At 36.8% G+C, this 22,304-nt stretch overlaps 1 non-coding gene and 1 pseudogene across 1 annotated transcript; both read left to right on the forward strand.

The window, feature by feature from the left end:
- Positions 1–6,039: 6,039 nt before the first annotated feature.
- On the forward strand, positions 6,040–6,111 carry Trnaa-agc (transfer RNA alanine (anticodon AGC)). The gene has a single exon. It is a non-coding gene; the product is annotated as a tRNA-Ala (tRNA).
- Positions 6,112–6,203: 92 nt separating this feature from the next.
- Positions 6,204–6,766, forward strand: LOC124980769 (DNA replication complex GINS protein PSF2-like; annotated as a pseudogene).
- The last annotated feature ends 15,538 nt before the right edge of the window (positions 6,767–22,304 follow it).

Consider the following 22,304-nt stretch of genomic DNA (forward strand, 5'->3'; position numbering starts at 1 on the left):
GTTTGTGCTCAGGCCTTCCTTGGCTTAAAATGCTCTTCTCGTAAACTCCTGCTAATATTTCAATATTGAACACTAGTGTCACCATTTTGGTAAAGCCTTGCTTTATCTCCCGAGATGGAACTGATTATCCTTGCAGAATATGATGTATTTATTATTTACATATTTGTCTTTCCAACTATCCCTTTAATTCCTTTGTGGCAAGAATATCTTTTTTCCTCTATCTCCAGCACTCAAGTAGTCTTGTCAGAGTAAATGGGTCAATAACATTTATTTTTTAAAATATTTTAGTTGTATTTAAACACAATACCTTTATTTCATTTATTAATTTTTATGTGGTGCTGAGGATTGAACTGGTGCCTCACATGTGCTAGACCTCTAAGCCACAACCCCAGCCTAATAACTCCTATTAAGTGAACACATAAATGAATAAATGTAAAATACTTTACTGGTTGCTAATAAGAAGCATGTTTTTCCTATTTCAAAAAGTTTAAGGATACATAGTGAAAGATTAGGAAAACATGTACTTACCAAAAGTTAAGTAACAATACAAAAATATAGGTCAAAATTTCAGAAATATCGGAGCTGGCGGGTGAGTCAGGTCACCTGCACCGCGGAGGTAGCAGGTGGGCACCCAACCCACCTGCCTTGTGGAGCTAGGCAGCGGGCAGCCTACCCGCCCAACTATCAGGCCAAGCACAGACACCATCACTGAGCAACTCCGCCTGACCACCATGCCAAGGTCTGTTGCTATCGCGGAGCAAGCCGGCAGACCAGCCAGCCCACCTGCATCGTGGAGCTAGCCAGATGCTTCTTCATAGGCTGGTGCAAGCATTTCGAATTATTCCTGAGGGCATGGCCATCATCATTGGAAGGGCAGCTCCCTTCCTGAGACACCTACAGGAGGCTACAGGAACTTTGACAAGATCCAGGAGTCAAGAGGAGGTATTGAGAAACTCGGGACCTGTCAGGGGCGGGCTCTGAGGGCCCCAGAGCCGCACCCTGGCCTGATCTCTAAGATGGTGCCTGGCAGCTTGCCAGACATAGCTGCACTCATAAACAAGTTTTAGGAAGTAACTCTGGTTGGCTGTTGTACATGAGGCGATCCTGGTATCTGCCTGGAGACTGTTCCTTGATAGGCTGACTTTCCTGGTAGTCTACTCTCTGATAGGCTTATGTTGTCGATATAAGTCTGAGACTTGCGGAATAAAGGGCTTTTGGTTCCTGTGATCAAGAAGAGCGTACGTGTTGTGATTGTCCCCACGGGCAGTGGGCGATCTATAGGGACCAACTCAGAGCCACCGGGGAATATACCCCACCTGAAGGCCACCACCCCTAAGGGGCAACTTCCTTGTGGAGCACCGCATTATCAAGTTCTTCCAAGACTTCAGGCCACTGAAGGCTAAGAGGTGAGTTATTGAAAATCTACAGAGACAATATTAGTCAATACAGGAAATCTGCACTATACCAGTTTCACGACTAGAGGGGTAGATACCTGAGCAACATCAGAAAACAAGGGAAGAAAATGTCCCAAACAAATCTAGATGCTACATCAATAAAATCCAATGACAGCATGGCAGAAAAATGTCAGAATGTACATAATTAAAATGATCAGGGAAGCAAACGAGGAGATGAAAGAGCAAATGCAGGCATTGAATGATGAGATGAAAGAGCAAATCCAGGCTTTGAATGATCGCACCAATCAACAGTTAAAAGAGCAAATACAGGAAGCAAAAGATCATTTCAATAAAGAGTTAGAGATATTTAAAAAAAACAAGCAGAAATCCTTAAAATGAAGGAAACAATAAACCAAATTAAAAACTCCATAGAAAGTACAACAAATAGGATAGAACACCTGGAAGATAGAACCTCAGGTATTAAAGACAAAATATTTAATCTTTTTTTTTTTTTTTTTTTTTTTGGGTGCTGGGGATCGAACCCAGGGCCTTGTGCTTACAAGGCAAGCACTCTACCAACTGAGCTATCTCCCCAGCCCCAAAATATTTAATCTTGAAAACAAAGTTGAACAAACAGAGAAAATGGTAAGAAATCATGAACAGAATCTACAAGAATTATGGAATATCATGAAAAGGCCAAATTTAAGAATTACTGGGAGTGAGGAAGGCAAAGAGAAACAAATCAAAGGAATGAATAATCTATTCAACAAAATAATATCAGAAAATTTCCCAAATATGAAGAATGAAATAGAAAATCAAGTACAAGAGGCTTATAGGACCTCAAATACACAAAATTACAACAGACCCACACCAAGGCACATTATAATGAAAATACCTAACATACAAAATAAAGACAGAATTTTAAAGGCTGCGAGAGAAAAGAATCAAATTACATTCAGGGGGAAACCAATACGGATATCAGCAGACTTTTTAACCCAGACCCTAAAAGTTAGAAGGGCCTGAAACAACATTTTTCAAGCCCTGAAAGAAAATGGATGCCAACCAAGAATCTTATACCCAGCAAAACTTACCTTCAGATTTGATGACGAAATAAAATCCTTCCATGATAAACAAAAGCTAAAAGAATTTACAAAAAGAAAGCCAGCATTTCAGAACATTCTCAGCAAAATAGTCCATGAGGAAGAGATGAAAAACAACGATGTAAATCAGCAAAGGGAGAAACTACCCTAAAGGAACAGCCAAATAAAGGAGAAACCAAGTCATGTCAAAAAAAAAAAAAAAATGAGTCAAATTGATTGGGAATACAAAGCATATCTCAATAATAACCCTGAATGTTAATGGCCTGAACTCATCAATCAAAAGACACAGACTGGCAGATTGGATTAAAAAGAAAGATCCAACAATTTGCTGCCTGCAAGAGACTCATCTCATAGAAAGAGATTCCCACAGACTAAGGGCAAAAGGATGGGAAAAAACATACCATGTACATGGACACAGCAAAAAAGCCAGAGTATACATCCTCATGTCAGATAATGTGGACTTCAAGCCAATGTTAGTCAGAAGGGATAAAGAAGGACATTTCATACTGCTTAAGGGAAGCATAAATCAGCAAGACATAACAATCATAAATATCTATGCCCCAAACAGTGGCTCATCCATGTACATCAAACAAATCCATCTCAATTCCAGGAATCAAATGGACCACAACACTATAATACTAGGTAATTTTAACACACCTCTCTCACCACTGGACAGATCCTCCAAACAAAAATTGAACAAAGAAACAGTAGATCTCAATAACACAATCAATATTTAGACTTAACGGACATATATAGAATATACCATCCAACAAAAAGCGAATACACTTTCTTCTCAGCAGCACATGGATCCTTCTCTAAAATAGACCATATTCTATGCCACAAAGTTAATGTTAGCAAGTACAAGAAGATAGAGATACTACCTTGTATTCTATCAGATCATAATGGATTGAAATTAGAAATAAATGACAGAGTATAAGCCAGAAACTACTCTAATACCTGGAGATTAAATAATACGCTATTGTATGATGAATGAAAAACAGAAGACATCAGGAAGGAAATTAAAAAATTCTTAGAGGTAAAGGAGAACAAAGAAACATCATATCAAAATCTCTGGAACACTATGAAAGCAGTACTTAGAGGAAAATTTATTTCATGGAGTGCATCCAATAAAAGAAGAAAAAAATCAACAAATAAACGACTTAACACTACAGCTCAAAGTCCTAGAAAAAGAACAGAGCAACACCAAAAGTAGTAGAAGACAGGAAATAGCTAAAAGCAGAGCTGAAATCAATGAAATTGAAACAAAAGAAACAACCGAAAAAATTGACAAAATAAAAAGTTGGTTCTTTGAAAAAATAAACAAAATTGATAAACCCTTAGCCACACTAATAAAGAGAAGGAGAGAGAAAACTCAAATTACTAAAATTCGGAATGAACAAGGAAATATCACAACAGACACAAGTGAAATACAAAACATAATTAGAAGCTATTTTGAAAATCTATTCTCCAACAAAAGAGAAAATCTCGAAGACATCAACAGGTTTCTAGAGACATATGAATTACCTAAACTGAACAAGGAGGACATACACAATTTAAATAGATCATTTTCAAGTAATGAAATTGAAGAGGCCATCAAAAGCCTACCAACAAAGAAAAGTCCAGGACCAGATGGGTTCTCAGTCAAGTTCTACAAAACCTTTAAAGACGAGCTCATTCCCATACTTCTCAAAGTATTTCATGAAATAGAAGAGGAGGGAACCCTCCCAAACTCATTCTATGAAGCCAATATCACCCTGATACCTAAACCAGACAGAGACACATCAAGGAAAGAAAATTTCAGACCAATATCCTTAATGAACATTGATGCAAAAATTCTCAACAAAATCTTAGCAAATCTCATACAAAAGTATATTAAAAAGATAGTGCACCACGATCAAGTGGGTTTTATCCCAGGGATGCAAAGTTGGTTCAACATATGGAAATCAATAAATGTAATCCACCATATCAACAGACTTAAAGTCAAAAATCACATGATTATTTTGATAGAGGCAGAAAAAGCATTTGATAAAATGCAGGATCCCTTCATGCTCAAAACACTAGAAAAAAGGGGGATAGTGGGAACATTCCTTAACATTGTAAAGGCCATCTATGCTAAGCCCATCGCCAATATCATTCTAAATGGTGAAAAACTGAAAGCATTCCCCCTAAAAACTGGAACAAGGCAGGGAGGCCCTCTTTCACCACTTCTATTCAACACTGTCCTCCAAATTCTAGCCAGAGCAATTAGACAGACCAAGGAAATTAAAGGGATAGGAATAGGAAAAGAAGAACTCAAACTATCCCTATTTGCTGATGACATGATTATATATTTAGAGGAATCAGGAAATTCCACCAGAAAACTTTTAGAACTCATAAGTAAATTCAGTAAAGTAGCAGGATATAAGATCAATGCTCATAAATCCAATGCATTTTTATACATAAGTGATGAATCCTCAGAAAGAGAAGTTAGGAAAACTACCCCATTCACAATAGCTTTGAAAAAAATAAAATACTTGGGAATCAATCTCACAAAAGAGGTGAAAGACCTCTACAATGAAAACTACAGAACACTAAAGAAAGAAATGAAAGAAAACCTTAGAAGATGGAAAGATCTCCCATGTTCTTGGATAGGCAGAACTAATATTGTCAAAATGGCCATACTACCAAAAGTGCTATACAGATTCAATGCAATTCCAATTAAAATCCCAATTGACGTACCTCACAAAAATAAAGCAAGCAATCATGAAATTCATCTGGAAGAATAAGAAACCCAGAATAGCTAAAGCAATCCTTAGCAGGAAGAGTGAAGCAGAAGCTATCGCAATACCAGATCTTCAACTATACTACAAAGCAATAGTAACCAAAACAGCATGGTATTGGCACCAAAATAGAAAGGTGGATTAATGGTACAGAATAGAGGACACGGACACAAACTCAAATAAATACAATTTTCTCATACCAGACAAAGGTGCCAAAAATATGCAATGGAGAAAAGATAGCCTCTTCAACAAATGGTATTGGGAAAACTGGAAATCCATATGCAACAGAATGAAACTAAACCCCTATCTCCATAACAGAATGAATCAAAAACTATTACCCTAGGTAAATGTATGATTACACAAATGGTATGCCTCTACTTCACGTACAGAGAAACAAGATGTAACCCATTTGTTTACAATAAAAATGAATTTTAAAAAATTCAGAAATATCATATGATATTAAAATGTAACTAATAAGGGGTCTGTGGATGTAGCTCAGTTGGTAGAGTGCTTGCCTCACATGCACAAGTCCCTGGATTCAATCCCCAGCACCACAAAAAAAAAAAAAAAAAAAAAAAAAAAAAAAAAACTAATATATAAATATACTATACAAACAAAAACCATTACAGTTTAGAATTATGTGGCAAGGCTTCAAGGAAAAGCTTTAACTTGAGTATTAAAAGAGGAAGAATTAGAAAAAAAATTTAATCTTTTGAAATAAAACTTGTGAAAAATCAAAACTAATTTTTGCTGTTTCAATATATACAACTGTTCCACCATAGGGCTGGAGGTATAGCTCAGTGACAGAGCACATGCTTAGCATGCATGAGGCCCTGGGTTTGATCCCCAGCACCTCTAAACAACAACAAAAAAAAACGCAAATTGTGGGTTTCTCTAGTTGTGAGAAGCTGCACCGCCTGAGGAGGCGGGAGTCTCAGACGGCCGCCGGCATGGACGCTGCAGAAGTGGAGTTTCTGGCCAAGGAGCTGGTTATCATCATTCCCAACTTCAGCCTGGACAAGATCTACCTCATGGGGGAGTGGGGGGGGGCTGGAGTCATTCAACCCCAGCTTGTCAGTGCAAGTGCTGAAGTGGTTGGCGGTGAACCTGAAGCAGAGGCAGAAGGGTCGGCTGCTGCCCCTGGAGTGGATGGACTTAGAAAAGCTGGAGAAGATGAGGGATCATGAACGAAACAAGGAAACTTTTACCCCTGTGCCCAGTCCTTACTACATGGAACTCACCAAACTTCTGCTCAATCATGCTTCAGATAACATCCCAAAAGCAGACACAATCCGGACCCTGATCAAGGATCTGTGGGACACGCCCATGGCCAAATTCTCGGATGTCTCCTGACAGCTTTGTGCCGCAGCAGGAGGCACATGCCAAGCTGGATAATTTGACTTTGATGGAGATCAACCCCAGCGGGGCCTTTCTCACACAAGCACTCCATAACATGTACAAGCTCTGTACAAACCTCCAGCCTTCTAAGAGTGCCCCATCTCGGAACTTCTAGTATACTAAAATGATCTTGATACTTCATCTAGAATTTGCTACTGAATTACCTAATCTAATCTACAATATAAACTTAATTTGTTTCTACTTTCAAATATGATTTATAAAAGATTTAATAATAGTTTCCTTTAAAAAGTACTATACTAGGGCTGGGAGTATTCTTCAGTGGTATAGCACTTGCCTAGCATGTGTAAAGTACCGGGTTCAACCCCTAGCACTGCAACAACAATGAAAAGAACTAAATGAAAAGCAATTCCTCCTCACTCCTCAAGTGGCTACAAATTTCACACAGAAACCACCATAAGATATACATGATTTTAAAAAGTACATAACACTACAATGCAACTAACACTTCTTTCATTTCAAGAGCCTGCTAAAAATATTCCACCAATCCTAAACTTAATTTGCCTTTTTCCAAAAAAGCTATAGAACCAAAGATTGTTGCTGCAAGAATATCATTGGATCTAAGTGTCATGCCATGTCTTTAAAAAAAAAAAAAAAAACTGTTCAGAGAGAGGAAATGTGGAATGCAAGCTTCTATATTTTGGAGGGTTGGGGATATAGTTCAGTGATAGAGTACATATTAAGTACATGTGAGGCTCTGGGTTCAATCCCAAGCACACACAGAACTGCAAAGAAGACAGAAGAAAGTTGGGGGAGGGAGGAGGAGGAGGAGGAGGAGGAGGAGGAGGAGGAAAAAGAAGAGAAAATCCACACCTATATTTTTTAAAAAATTACTAGTGGGCTGGGGCTGGGGCTCAGCGATAGAGCGTTTGCCTAGTAGTACATGTGAGGCACCAGGTTTGAGCCTCAGCTCCGCATAAAAATAAATAAGTAAAATAAAGGTATTGTGTCCATCTACAACTAAAACATACATATATATTTAAAAAGTTATTAGCATAGAGTTAGTATGTATGAACAAACAGATGAAAAACAATGAAGGGTACACATTAAGAATCCTATCATTACAACTTTTTCATATAATACAGTTAAACATTGACAGAGTTTATCTAGCCATGCTGTTGAACTTATAAAAAATTTAAGGCCCCAGCACCCAAAAAAAAAAAAAAAAATTTAAGGGACTGGGGTGTGGTTCAGTGGTAGAGTGCTTGCCTAGCATGTGGGAGGTCCTGGGTTCAACCCTCAGCACCACATAAAAGTAAATAAATAAAATAAAGGTATTGTGTCCATGTACAACTAAAACACTTTTTTAAAAAATTTAAAATAGGCTAGGTAATTTTATGAGGTAAAGTAATCTTCAGGTTGCTTAAAAGCAACCAAACAAAATGGGATGAATTTAGATAACTTCAGTGTTTCTCAAAATGTGGTCCACAGATCCCTGGGAATCCACATGACTCAGGAATTACTCAAGGTCAAAACTATTTTTGTTAATAACACTAAGACACAATATCTTACTATGCCATTTTCACTGAGTTGACAACTGCAGTAAAGGTGAAAAAATAACAGTGAGCAGAAGAGCTTGCACCTTAGTACAAATCAAGGCAGCAAAAACAAATTGTACAAGCAGTCATATTCTTCACTGCCATGCATTCTCAGTTTGAGGGGGGAGTCAATTTCATTTGATTGACAAAACAATAAAAATTATTAATTTCAATTAATAATTAAATTATAAATTTCAATTCTTATTAAATTTGAATTTCTGAGTCAATGTCTTTTTAATATTCTTTGTGGGCTGGGGATATACAGCTCAGTGGCAGAACCTTTAGCTAGAACTGCAACAAGGCCCCAGGTTCAATACCCAACAGTTAAAAAAAAATTCTTGTGATAGAATGGGAAGTACAAAAAAGGTACTCTGCCACATATCAAAATGTAATGGTTGCTCAAAAAAAAAGAACCTGCAGGAGCTGGGGTTATAGCTCAGTGATAGAGAGCTTGCCTAGCATGTGTGAGACACTGGGTTCAATTATCATCATCACCACATATAAGTGAATGAATAAAATAAAGGTCTATTAAGAACTAAAACATATATATATATATATTTTTTAAAGAATTTACAGAATTGATATTCAAACTATTCAAACTCAATCACCTTTTCCATGTAACTATTGTTACTTTAAAGAAAAGGGAGTTAAAACAGCTCCAGTAGCAGAAGGGAATTCAAAGAAGAGGCGCTGGTAAGATATAAGATATGGTTTCAAGTCATTTGCAGTAAAATTAATGGAATTGGAGACCATTATTTTGAGCAAAATAAGTCAGACTCAGAGAAAAGTATCATGTTTTCTCTCATATGTGGAAGATAGAGGAGAAAAAACAGGAAAATAAAGGAATGCCAAGAGAGTAGAGGGGAGACCATTAGGGTAGAAAGAGGAAATCAGGTGGAGGGAGAAAGGTATTGGGGAGTGAAACTGATCAAATTATGTTTTTAAGTATATACAAACATGTCACAATGAAACCCATCATTCTGTATAAATACACACCAAGAAAAAATAAAAATAAATGCAATATAAAACACAATGCTATCAGGGCTGAGTTGTGGCTCAGTGGTAGAGTGTTTGCCTAAGCATGTGTGAGGTACTAGGTTCATAAAACAAAGGTTTTTCAACATCTAAAGAAGATTTTAAAAAATGTTAAATGTACCCTATTTGTGTACAATGAATCAAAATGCAGTCTGTAAAAAATAAAAAAATAATTCAGTAAAAAAAAGCTATAAACTCTCCAATAACTAGTAACATAACCCTAAAGACCTCTAAATTTGTCATAATTTATGTCTGCCTCTTAAATAATTCTTATAATCTAAATCACCTTGCAATGTTCTAAGAATTATAATTATAATTTACCAAACTCAAAATATTAAACTTTTCTGTTGGAAGAATCCAAAGTTCTAAACTAAATTGATACTATTAATAAAACTCCAGAATCTCCACAGCAGCACACACAAGTAAGTGTTCTAATTTGGCAGATACATCCATGCAGATACCCACACCCCATGAATTTGTCCTGTCTCCCATTTACCCATTCCCAAGTGATTCTACAGACTAATTCAATTGTTTTTACCCCTGGTTTCCTCTCACACATACACACACACAACAGTCCCCACTGCAGACTGGAGTCCTATTATACTTCCAGTGGGTCTTTTGTTTCTCTAACTTAGAGTCAAAGGAGTTCAATATAACCCTTCTACCAGGTTGCTTGTTTTGCTTTGGTTTGGTCTGGATTGTTTGTTTTTTGTTTTTTGTTTTTTTATTTTTTGCCCCGATGATGTCTTTTATTTCTTTCTTCTTGCCTAATTACTTTGGTAGTTCCTCCCAAAGTGGTGACTGGTAGACCTATTCTCTTGTTTCTGAATATTATAGGAAATCTTTAGTGCTTCACTATTAAACCTGATATGAGGTTTTGTCATATTTATGTAATGAAAAACAAGAAGAGATGAATAGATTTTTTACACTGTTGTTCCATATTGGTCTAGTCTTAATTTTTTTTTTTTTGACAGTGCTAGGGACCCAACACAGGGCCTTGCAAATGCGAGGCAAGCATTCTACCACTGAGTTACATCCCAGCTCTTAATTTATTTTTTGTATTTTTTGTGGTATACATAATCAAATTTTACATATTTTCAAGTGTATAGTTTGGTGACAGTAAGTACATTCACACTGGTGTACAATAATCACCTTCATCCATCTCTAGAACTTTTTCATCTTCCCAAAGGCACTCAGTACCCATTAACCAATAACTTCCTAATTTCTCCTCTCCGCAGCTCCTGACAACCACCATTCCATTTTCTGTCTCTATGAACTTGCTAATCCTATTATTTTACTGCCAAGGAAATCCTGAAAGGTTGGGGGACATCACCCAGCTGATTACTAGCATATAAAAGTAAAAGCATATACTTTAAAAGGAAAGCAGCAATCATCCATAGCCTAACAGATTCACTAAGTCAGGCCAAATCATTTCCCTTTTTTTTGCCTCAATGCCCAGTCTTGGTCTGTTGGATTTCTGCAAGGTATTTATTTGACAAAGTTTCTCATTATCTTTTAATGGATAAATGTATAAACTAGGGTCATATTTTAAAACAGTTAATTCCTAATAGGCTGAATAGTGTTGATCATAGATACTATCTACCTCAGGGTACATCTATAATGGTATGGCTAGAACTTGATTCTTGGTCTAATGCTGTTCAACATTTTTTGATATGGCTATTTTATGGCCCAATGATGAAATCTATAATATGATATCAAGAAAAATATAACAGCTAGATCTGCTAGATCAAAGAATCAGTGTTTAAAAGCCTGAAATCAAGGAGCTGGGGTTGTGGCTCAGTGGTAGAGCACTTGCCTATCATGTGTGAGGCACTGGGTTCAATTCTCAACACCACATATAAATAATAAAACAAAGGTTCATCAACATCTAAAAAAAATATATATATTGAATTGAATTAGGAAAATGAACTAAATACCATCTAACTCACAGTACTTTATAGATACCTAGTTCTATACTTGTGTTTTAAATGACCCAAACTTAAAAAGGTTTTAAAATAAATAAAAATTAAATTAGGACTGGGGATATAGCTCAGTTGGTAGAGTGCTTGTCTTGCAAGCATAAAGTCCTGGGGTCAATCCTCAGTACCACCAAAAAAAAAAAAAAAAAAAAAAAATTAAATTAAATCAAAAGACTCCCCTATGTACATGTTTGATTACACAAAGTGTGACTATATTGTGTACAACCGGAGGAATGAAAAGTTGTACCCCATTTGTGTACAATGAATCAAAAAAAATAAAATTTAAAAAAAAAGACTCAACTATTTTCTATAATGATTATAGAAAAAATCATCAGGGAATGAAAAGAAAAAAAACAAGAAAAGAAAAAAGTCATCAGGAAATAAGCAACAAGCTACAAAATCTGAAGTTGCACTACTAGAAATGGGATTATCATGCTTCATGCTGTACTGATCAACTGCACAGTTCCTTTTAATCAACATTCGCTGAGCACTATCTATGTGCTAGATCACACCTGAAATACTTGTTTTCTGTTCTACGTACGAACTTGTGTTCTGGGGCTGGGGTTTTGGCTCAGTGGTAGAGTACTTGCCTGGTATGTGTGAGGCACTGGGTTCAGTCCTCAGCACCACATAAACATAAAAAAATAAAATAAAGATACTGTGTCCTTTTACAACTAAAAAATTTTTTTTAAATCTTGTGTTCCATATTGACAAACATATTGTTGACAAAATAAAGAAGAAGTTAAGATATTTAGAAAAGGTTTTAGCCCTCAGCTGGGCATGATGAATCACATGTATAATCCCAACGACTTGGGAGGTTGAGGCAGGAGGATCACAAGTTCAAGGACAGACTGGGTAACTTTGCAAAACCCTGTCTCAAAACAAAAAAAAGTGGGGGTTGGGGATGTAGCTCAACAGCAGATGAACCATAGGTTCAATCCCCAGTTCTGTAAAAATAGAAAAATAATTTCAGCTAAAGTATAAAAGCAACTTAGAAAAATTTAATCAAAGGATTATTATAATAATAATACCTAACATTACTTAATACTTAATATGTTTGGCAGTCATAAAAGTGAGTCACTTGTATCAACCTTCATGAAAGACCTTGCCAATAAGCTTCTAGGTGTATAGTTACACAAGTCTCTAGCTGCAATCCCTTCAGGAACCCCTGATTTTAAGCTGAGGCCATGTACTTCCTGGGTAGTCCCAGTCAATAACTAATCACAGCCTGGGCACTAAGACCTGGCCATTTCTATGTATCTCAGAACTTCTCTAACTGATAATTTTTGCTCCAGGGTCTTCACTAGGTTGTCAGACTGTCCGGTCTGCATTGTACTCTAACGCTCTCCCTGACAGTTCTGCCTTATCCTCCTTTCTTTTCACAGAAGTCCTCCCCTTCCACATAAACCTCTTGTATTCCTAACTCTGTTTTAGCAGCTATTTCCTAAGAGACTGCAACTGACATGGCTGGTATCAGAAATGAACTGAGAATGTAGGAGGTAAGATGGAGCTTGGAAACTAGGACTTGCTGTCCTACTAACAATGAGAATCTCATGCCAGCTGGGTATGTGAGGTATAGGCAATCCTTGGCACAAGCTAGTGGCCCAAGTTTTAACTAATGCTTTCACAAGTTTTATGGAGAATATTCCCAGAGAGGAACTCTCTAGCTAGTATGAAGATTCAGATGTCTGAAAAGTATAGGGGTACATAATACATACAAGAACAATGGAATTGGCTTAGGTTACGTTGACTCCCAAGAGAGGGCAGTTAACAAAATAGTTGAAAACCCCAGGGCCACAAAAAAAAAAAAAAAAAAAAAAAAAAAAAAAAAAAAACTAAATGTGAAAGCCAGAGGTCTCTTTGGAAGCCGGCAAAGAGATCTGTATCACCAACAGTGGGACAACAGTAAAAGTTGAAGAACGAACAAACTCAGGGTGGTTAAAGACCCTTACTTCAAAGATAATAGAATGCTCCACCAGCATGATATGTTATATCAAGGTCAGGTCCTACTTTAGAAAACCTAGGAGGCTCATAGATGGGATAGGGTCATCTAAGATGGATGTCCTCAAAGACTGCCATCCTCCAGAATCCTTTGAACCCTCAGAGTATGTAGAAATGAGTTAGTACTCCCCACTGTGCAGGACCCACACTTCAGGGACCTTTTAGCTACAAGGTAATAAAAGTTCTCCGCCAGATTTGCCTCCATCTCCACTCCTGGCTGCCAAGATAGTAGCTATTGCTAATCCTGCCACGAACATGTTGGGGCTGAAATAGGAGGAAAGGTACTATACATCTCAAAGAAACTATAAGAATTAGCATAAACCAGCAGATTGGAGTAATATCCGTGGTGCTAGATTTTGAGGGTGTTTAATCAAGAAGACAGGAATATTAGGTTGAGGTAAAGTTTGCTGGGACAGTGGCGGGAGAGGGCACTCACAATCTGGAAATTAACACTGTGGCATGGACCTGGGGGATGGTATAAACTTACTGCTATGATGGCTCCTGGAAGCCCAGAAAAAAATGATGATACCGAAATGGACTGAAATGCCTGAACTAACATGGCAGAGAGCGGAGGATGGGATTAACAGGCTCAAGAAAGTGGGTATGGTAGAGTGGATATATTTTGTGAGGTCAGACCATTAACCAAGGCCATCAGGAATATACTGGTATGAGAGGCATGAACATTGCTAAGAAGTTCAATGGTGTTTCTTCCCTAAAGGAGAAGTTGTCACAGAGCTTGCTTGGCTTATTGATAACAATAGGGATGATGGGGCACTGAGGCAAAAATGCCAGGTGGCAACACCAGAAACTAGTGCATCAGTTATTATCATGACTGACAAGGTGGGAGACAGACAATAAGGCCTGACCCGCAGAGAGCTATGGAAATAGTTAATAGAAAAGTGTCATTAGGAGAAAACTGTTGACCACAGTTCTGCTTAATCAAAACACGGCAAGAGTATGAAAAAGCAGAAGGCTGAGAATGACTGTCCCAGTAAAAATCTACTAGCCCTTATCCAATTCCTGGACCTGAGCCAGTTTTCAGGTCCAGACCCACTAACTTAAACATATCCATATAGTGTGAAGAGAGAGAGCACATTTGTCCATTACATCAAGGAAATTGTGTTGATCTTGTTGAGGAGCAAGAAGTGGCTTACATGCTGAAGGGCTGGTATGATATATGTACCCCAAAAGGTGGGGGAAAAACTCTCCAATCATCCATCAGCATTGATGGGGGATTGGGTCCAGAATCCTATGGACACCAAAATCTGTGAACACTCAAATTCCTTATACAAAATGGCACAGTTCTTGCATATAAACTTGACATATCCTCCTGCTACGCTTTAAGTCACCTCTAGATTACTTATAACCTTAATACCTAATGCAATGTAAATAACATTTGTTTGTCATACTGTATTGTCATACAGTTGTTTGTCATACTGTATTGTTCAGGGAATAATGACAAGAAAAAAGTCTGTACATGCATCAGTACAGATGTATTTTTTCCAACTATTTCCAATCCATAGTCAATTGAATCTGTGGATATGGAATCCATGGACACAGAGGGATTCAGCCATTTCAGTGATGTTTTAAGAGTCCAGTGGTAAGGTTCATGCCAATACATCACCTGCAAAGCAAAAAACCAACTGCTGCATCTTGTGATCCCCCACAATACCAAAAAAAAAAAAAAAAAAAAAGTACAAGGGTTGGAGATGTGGCTCAGTGGTGGAACACTTGCCTATCATGCACAAGGCCCTGGGTTCAATCTCCAGCACAGCAACAAAATATATAAACAAATAAATAGCAGGGCACAGTGGTGCACACCTGTAACCCCAATAGCTCAGGGGCCTGAGACAGGAGGATCACAAGATCAAAGCCAGCCTCAGCAAGTTGGTGAGACTCTGTCTCAAAATAAAAAATAAAAAAGGCCTGGGGATGTGGCTCAGTGCTTAAGGCCCCTGGGTTCAATCCCTGGTACAATACTTAAATAAATAAAAGGATGGGCATCTTCAGATTCTAAAGGCAACACATTCTATACACCGGATGCTACCCACTTTGAGTGGGGGAAACAACTCTTCAGCACCTGCAGACTACTATACCACTTAAATGTGGAAAAAGATGTAGTATAGAGCTGATAGCAAGCCCCAGTGGAAGAATTACAATGCAGGACCCTGAAATTCTACAGGAAAGTCATGCTACTAAAAAAACAATTCCTGGGGTGCTTCTAAGTCCTGGTAGGAGATAAAATGCTTGATCACGGGGTACCATGTGTCCAAAACTTTTGATAATGAGCTGAATTAACTATGATTCTCCCATTTACAAAGCCAGATGAGCTCAGCAGCAACCCATTATAAGATGCAATGATGCATGAAGGATTGAACTTTCTGAAACAGAACCAAAGGGTATAAGTAAGCTACATAAACAGCCAAGACTTCCCTGATGCCCCCACAGTTTTACTAGCACCCCTTCCTCAGTTCACATCTATAGCTGCTTAGGTGATCCTTTGGGATCAAAATAGGAGGAAAAAAAAGCTAAAGTTTGGCTTATAAACAGTTCAGTTCAGCGCGTGAATGCAGGCTGAAAATAAACGGCAGCTTCAATACAGTTACACTTAAGAGTGACCTTGACAGTAAGAGAAAACCTTCCTAAAAAAACTTTAAGTGGTGTACTTGATTGTGATTTGTGTAGAAAGAAAAGTATCCTGGGGCGAGAATATATACAGACCCATGGACAACGTCAAATGAACTTGGTCAACTTGTCAGAGGCCTTTAAGGAAAAAGAAAATAAGAAGAGGGGCCAGGCACAGTGGTGTATACCTGTAATCCCAGCGGAGGATCCCACGTTAGAGGCCAACCTCAGCAACTTGACAAGATCCTCAGCTACCTAATGAGATCCTGTCTCAAAATAAAAACAAAAATAAAAGAACTGCAAATGTAGCTCAGTATAAAGCACCCCGTGCACAATCTCTAGTACTTCCCCAACAAAAAAAAAAAAAAAAAAAAATGCAAGAGATATGGGTAGAGGCAAATAAATACTTAGTGCTATGGAAATGCTATATAAATAGTTATTATCCTGTATTGTTTAGGAAACAAGGACAAGAAAAAAGTCTACATGTTCAGTACAGATGCATTTTTTCCAGATATTTCCAATAGTCAATTGTATATGGGAGTAGGTACAAAATATGAAAAGTATGAAAATCTGTTTTATGTATTATGCCCACCAGAAAGCATCTGACACAGAAAAGACACTGAACAGACAAAATGATTCAGCTAATTGACATATGCTATCCCAGAACTTGCAGGATGAAGAAATGAATAGAGGTCACTGTGGCAGAAATGGAGATAAGGACAAAGCAGTATAGACTCCCATTTACCAAGCCTAATTCTGAACGATCAACCTATGAGCAATAGAAACCAATACCAAGCCCATAAGACAGAACCATAAATCAAGCAAGTTGACTACACTGTACCTCTTCTATCTCAGAAGGGCCAGCAACTAATTCTCACTATTACAGGACACTTATTATAGATATGGGTTTGCCTTTGCTGTCAATACAGTCCTAACTAGCACCACTTATATGAGGGCTTTCAGAGTACTTACTCTGGGTATGAATTTGGTCTGAATGTGGTCCCCAAAGTTTCATGGGTTGAAATTTAATCTCCACTATGAGGTGTTAAGAGAGAGCAAACTTAATTCACCAAGGGGCGATTTACCACTGAGCCACATCCCCAGCCCTTTTTATTTTTGTATTTTGAGACAAGGCCTTGCTAAATTGCTGAGACTGGTTTTGAACTTGCGACCCTCCTACCTCAGCCTTCCAAGTTGCTGGGATTATAGGCATGTGCCACAACACTGAGTTAAAAGTAGTTTAATTAAAATTTGAACCCAGGCAGTCTGACTTCATTGCATGTGCTTTTAATTAATCAAGAGTCAGGGTATTATCTTGTCATCTTTAGACGTTAGGATGAGAGTAATTTATTTATTATTCAGAAAGCAAAACAACAAAATGACAGACACTAGAGGAAAGCAAATTTTCTTGCCAAACATAAAAGAAAACATTCTAACAGTAGTAAACAACAACAGAATGATCCTCTTCTGGAAGTAATCAGGGCTTATCAACCAAGAGTCAAATATTCATTGAAATTGTGAGAATGAAGCTTTATAAAAACAGATAAAAGTTGACCTACATCAGTAAAAGGTGTGTTACTAAGTACCATGTGGTGGGGAGAAGGACTCCAGGGTTAAATAAGTTTGTTTGGGTTAATACATAGACAAAGTTAAACAAGTCTCTTAACTTTTACTCTGTCTTTAAAATATTAATGTGTATTTGCAAATCTGTACCTGATCCATACAAAATGCAGAAAACCCAAACTCATGTAACTAAAGAACATATCTTTGGGCTGGGGATATAGCTCAGTTGGTAGAGTGCTTGCCTTGCAAACACAAGGCCCTGGGTTCAATCCTCAGCACTGCAAAAAGAAAACAAAAAACTAAGACCATATCTTTGCACCTGGGGAATACACTAGAAATCCTGGCCTAGGACAATTTCTTTCCAAAGTCAAGATTCAGTAATCCAAGGATTCCAGAAGAAGCTAATAAAGAAAAGGATAAGAATTTTCTAGTTTTCCAGAAAGTCAAAACATTACCCATCTCTTTATATTACTATTAGTAGCTCTAACACCTGAGAGTGGAAAAGAGGTATAAAAGTTTTGTCATCAAAACTCCATTATGCCAGGAACTCACTTTATGCCAAGTGCGGTGATGCACTGTAAATCCAGCGGCTCGGGGAACTGTGACAGAAGGATCTTGAGTTCAAAACCAGCCTCAGCAATTGCGAGGCACTAAGCAACTGAGACCCTATCTCTAAATAAAATACAAAATAGGGCTGGGGATGTGGTTCAGTAGTGGAGTGCCCCTGAGTTCAATATCCGGTACCCCGCCTCAAAAAAAAAGCTCACTTTATCCTTTCTGAATGCAAAATATTCCTTCCTTCCTTTGTTTCACAAACTCTGAAGATCTTCAAGTAATAAGGTCACACTTCAATTACAAATATTCACATTGTGAGCAACAGGAGAGCTTTAATTATTTCAAGTGTGCTACTGATGACCTTGTTATTTTCATGTAAAACAGCTCCAGATACATTTTTCTCAAACATATGTACACTATCATAAGAAAGGACAGAAGAAAGGGAGTATTAACTACAGAAAGAAGAGACCCCAGTCACAAACTAAATTTTCAGCGTTTCATGCATTTTATTCAGAAATACATTCTCTTTATTGATTACAAGGAAAACTTTTACATAAATTATAAATCCCTTGGTATTGAATTTCCCATCTTCCTAAACCACCACTGGGCCCAGTTCCTCATTTCATCTGTGAGAGTCCATCACCAGTGCCTGGACTCATCTACATGCCATTTATCTTTTCACCTGGTTCTCCTTTAGAATACAGAATAGAATATTAAACACATAAGATGCCTTGTTGTCTAATCTACCACTCATTTTCAGATCACAGAACTGAGACTCATCAATTTTTATATTTCTCTAGTAATAGCAAATGAAACATTTATCAACTTCAAAAATAACAGTATATGAAAGCTAAAAGTCCCAAAATATATACAACACATACATACCCAACTTTTCTTATACAAAATTCTACATGCCAATAGTATACTTCCAAGGCAAATATCTACCAAAGTCAGTCAACTAAATTTGTACTCTCCCAATATGAATACTTTCTGAAGCACCATGGAAAATCATTAGATACAACAAACACAGACACATGGGAAGATTCGCAAGAGAAAAAAATGTAGACTTTGTAGTCAGAGATACACGGATGTGGAAAATCAATAAAACTCTCCAAGCCTCAGTTCCCTCAGCTGTAAAAATATGCATAATACTATGAATATAATAAGGTCATTGTAGGGCTGGGGATTGACTCTATGGTAGAGCACTTGCCTAGCACGTGTGAAGCACTGGATTTGATCCTCAGCATCATATATAAATAAATAAAATAAAGGTCTATCAACAACTAAAAAAATTTTTTTTAAATCTGGTCATTTTAATAGGTGAAAATAACATACACAAAATACCTAACAGAAAGATGGCACACTGTAGGTAAAGTTTTTGTATTACACAAATAATATAACATAAACAAAATCAAGGAACACTTCATGAACTTGAAATCCTGGAAGAACTGGATGCAGAAAAAGGACTAAGGAATGATCAGGTTGGAACCAAATCCCAAAGGGCTGTCTGCCAGGTTAAAGAATCTCAACCTCAGTTCTTAAACACTGCAAATTTCCAAGAATGACTTCATAGTAACCTCAAAAATAATTTACCTCAGCTACGAATTTAAAAACAAACAGAAACTATGGGTGATTATTACATCACTAGAATCATACAAAAGTCTACATGATATATTCTGAAATCGAGGTTTTTCACAAACTGGCAAGTGTTTTATTTCCATTACTTTTCAGAGTTTGTTTCTCTTGTTCAATTGAAAGTGAAAAACAGGGTGGCAGAGTGCTTGTCTAGCAGAAATGAGGCACTGGATTCAATCCTCAGCACCACATAAAAATAAATAAATAAAATAAAGGTATTGTGCCCATCTACAACTAAAAAAAAATTTTTAAAGTAAAAAATGGACAGTAACATTTACATAAACCCTAATAGAAAAATTTTACAAAATTTTGAAATTACTTGCTCAATTTATTTTACATATTTTTAAAATATATATTTTTTTAGTTGTAGATGGACACAATATCTTTATTTTATTTTTATGTGAAGCTAAGGATTGAATTCAGTGCCTAACACGTGCAAGACAAGTGCTCTACCATTGAACTACAGTCCCTACTCTCAATTTATTTTAATTAAGAGAAACTTGAAATATTTTGTGCTATGAAATAGTAATAAAAACATGCACCCTTTACACTTTCTTTATTTTAATAAAACATATTCTGTCAGATAAAATACCAAACCTTAAACATGAAGGTTAACAAAGAACCAAACCAAATTATAAATAAAATGCTTACCTTTTCATAAATTCTACCAAAAAGGGCTGGGGAGATAGCTCAGCTGGTAGAGTGCTTGCCTTGCAAGCATAAGGCCCTGAGTTCAATCCCCAGTACCGCAAAAAAAAAAAAAAAAAAAAAAAAAAAATTCTACCAAAAAGGTTCCAGAACTACTGTTTTCATAACTTTATATGGAAATAATGGCATGCAAAGCAACTCAAAGACTGTGTAACAAACCAGTGGAAATCTTTCACCTCAGTTCAAAGTTAGCACTACAGGTTTCAAAAGTGAGTGGGGAAAAAAAAAAAAAAAAAAAGGAGTGGGAAAACATTGTGGGTATTCCATTGTATATAGAAATTAAGGCCCAAAACTTGCCTTTTGTTTATGAAACACTGGTTCCCTGCAGTATTTTCTAACTGGTCTGAAAAAACTTTTTAGAAACTTTAGCAAGTTACTATTGCTGTTTTTGAACTATGTCCTACAAAATCTCATAGAAAAGCTTTAATACCCTAAATGAAGAACAAAAAATAGGCTAACATCCTACACATAAGAATAAAAAACAATGACTAATTTATATTTATATAAAATTATATATCATTGATATGGCAATCTTTAAAGTTCGTCAGACATGAGTGCTTTGAAACTTTTATATGCAACTGGACTCTAAATTTTTAGAAATGTTTCAGTCGAATTAAAGGAAAACTAAACCTAGGGCTTACAATTGCCTTTTTTATTATTATTAACAACACATATTACAGATACAAATTAACAGGTTTCATTGTGACATTTCCATACATGCATATATTGGGGAAGAGAAGGGAGGATGAAAGAAGGGTACAGGGAAGGTGGATGTGATCAACGTACAAATTGCCTTTTGTTAAGAAATATTATTGGGGCTGAGGTTGTAGTTCAGTGGTAGAGCACTTGCCCAGCATATAAATAAATAAATGAATAAAATATAAAGATCTATCAACATCTAAAAAACAATTTTTTAAAAAAACTAAAATGATGAAAAAAAAAAAGAAAGAAATAGTCTTAAAAGACAGACTTTTAAATAGCACAAGTCCACACACTACCATTCCCATCACTAACCCAATGTGATTAACCAGTTTGATTAACTGAATTCACTGCTTACTAAACAGGAAATTAGAAAGTTCATAGCTTTTATCCTCAGTCGAAACATTCCTTATCACCAAAGAATCTGTCAATCTATCTGCCAGTCAAAGCTTCAAGAATTACTATACACAAAAGTTACAAACCTCAAACAGAACTTTACCTTACCACTTCACACTCACTAAGATATTTATAATCAATGAGACATACGGCAAGTGTTGGTGAGGATGTGAAGAAACTGGAACTCTCATTACTGGGAATTTAAAAAGGAATGGTCACTTTGTAAAACAGGATGTGGCAATTCCTCAACAGGTATAAGGCATTATACTAACTGCAGAATTAAAATATTAATTCTACCAACACCTTTATTCATCCTTAAGTACCTCTAACACTTCAAAATTTGATCATGTTGCCAGGGGCCATGGTACACACCTATAATCTCATCAACTTGAAAGGCTCAAGCAAGAGGATCACAATTTTGAGGTCAGTTTCAGCAAGTCAGCAAGACCTGTCTTAAGATAAAAATAAAGAGGGCTGGTGATGTGGCTTAGTGGCAAAGCAGTCCTGGGTTCATTCCCCAATACCTTCCCCCCAAAATTGATCATGCTGATTTTATTTCTTAGTAGTAAACTATATAAATAAATAATGATCTTTTAAGCTCTTTCAAAATTCAAACAAATACACTTTCCACTTCTCCAGTAACACTTACTTATTAGGACCCATGGGACTGAACTCCCACGGTTCATGGAGCTCTCTTTCTCAGGTATCACTTAGTCCTCACAGTAATCCTATAAAGAGGGTACTGTCAGCCTCATTTTATAGAAGAGAAAATTAAGGCTTAAAGAAAGTCAGAAACTTGTCCAAGGTAATATAGGTTATAATACTGGAACCCTTACATGACAGGTTATAAAATCTAGTTCTAATTTACTATAGTTTGTAAGGAAAAGACTTTGTTTTGAAA

This window comes from Sciurus carolinensis, chromosome 1 (genome assembly GCF_902686445.1).
Source record: "Sciurus carolinensis chromosome 1, mSciCar1.2, whole genome shotgun sequence".
NCBI classification, from domain to species: Eukaryota; Metazoa; Chordata; class Mammalia; order Rodentia; family Sciuridae; genus Sciurus; species Sciurus carolinensis.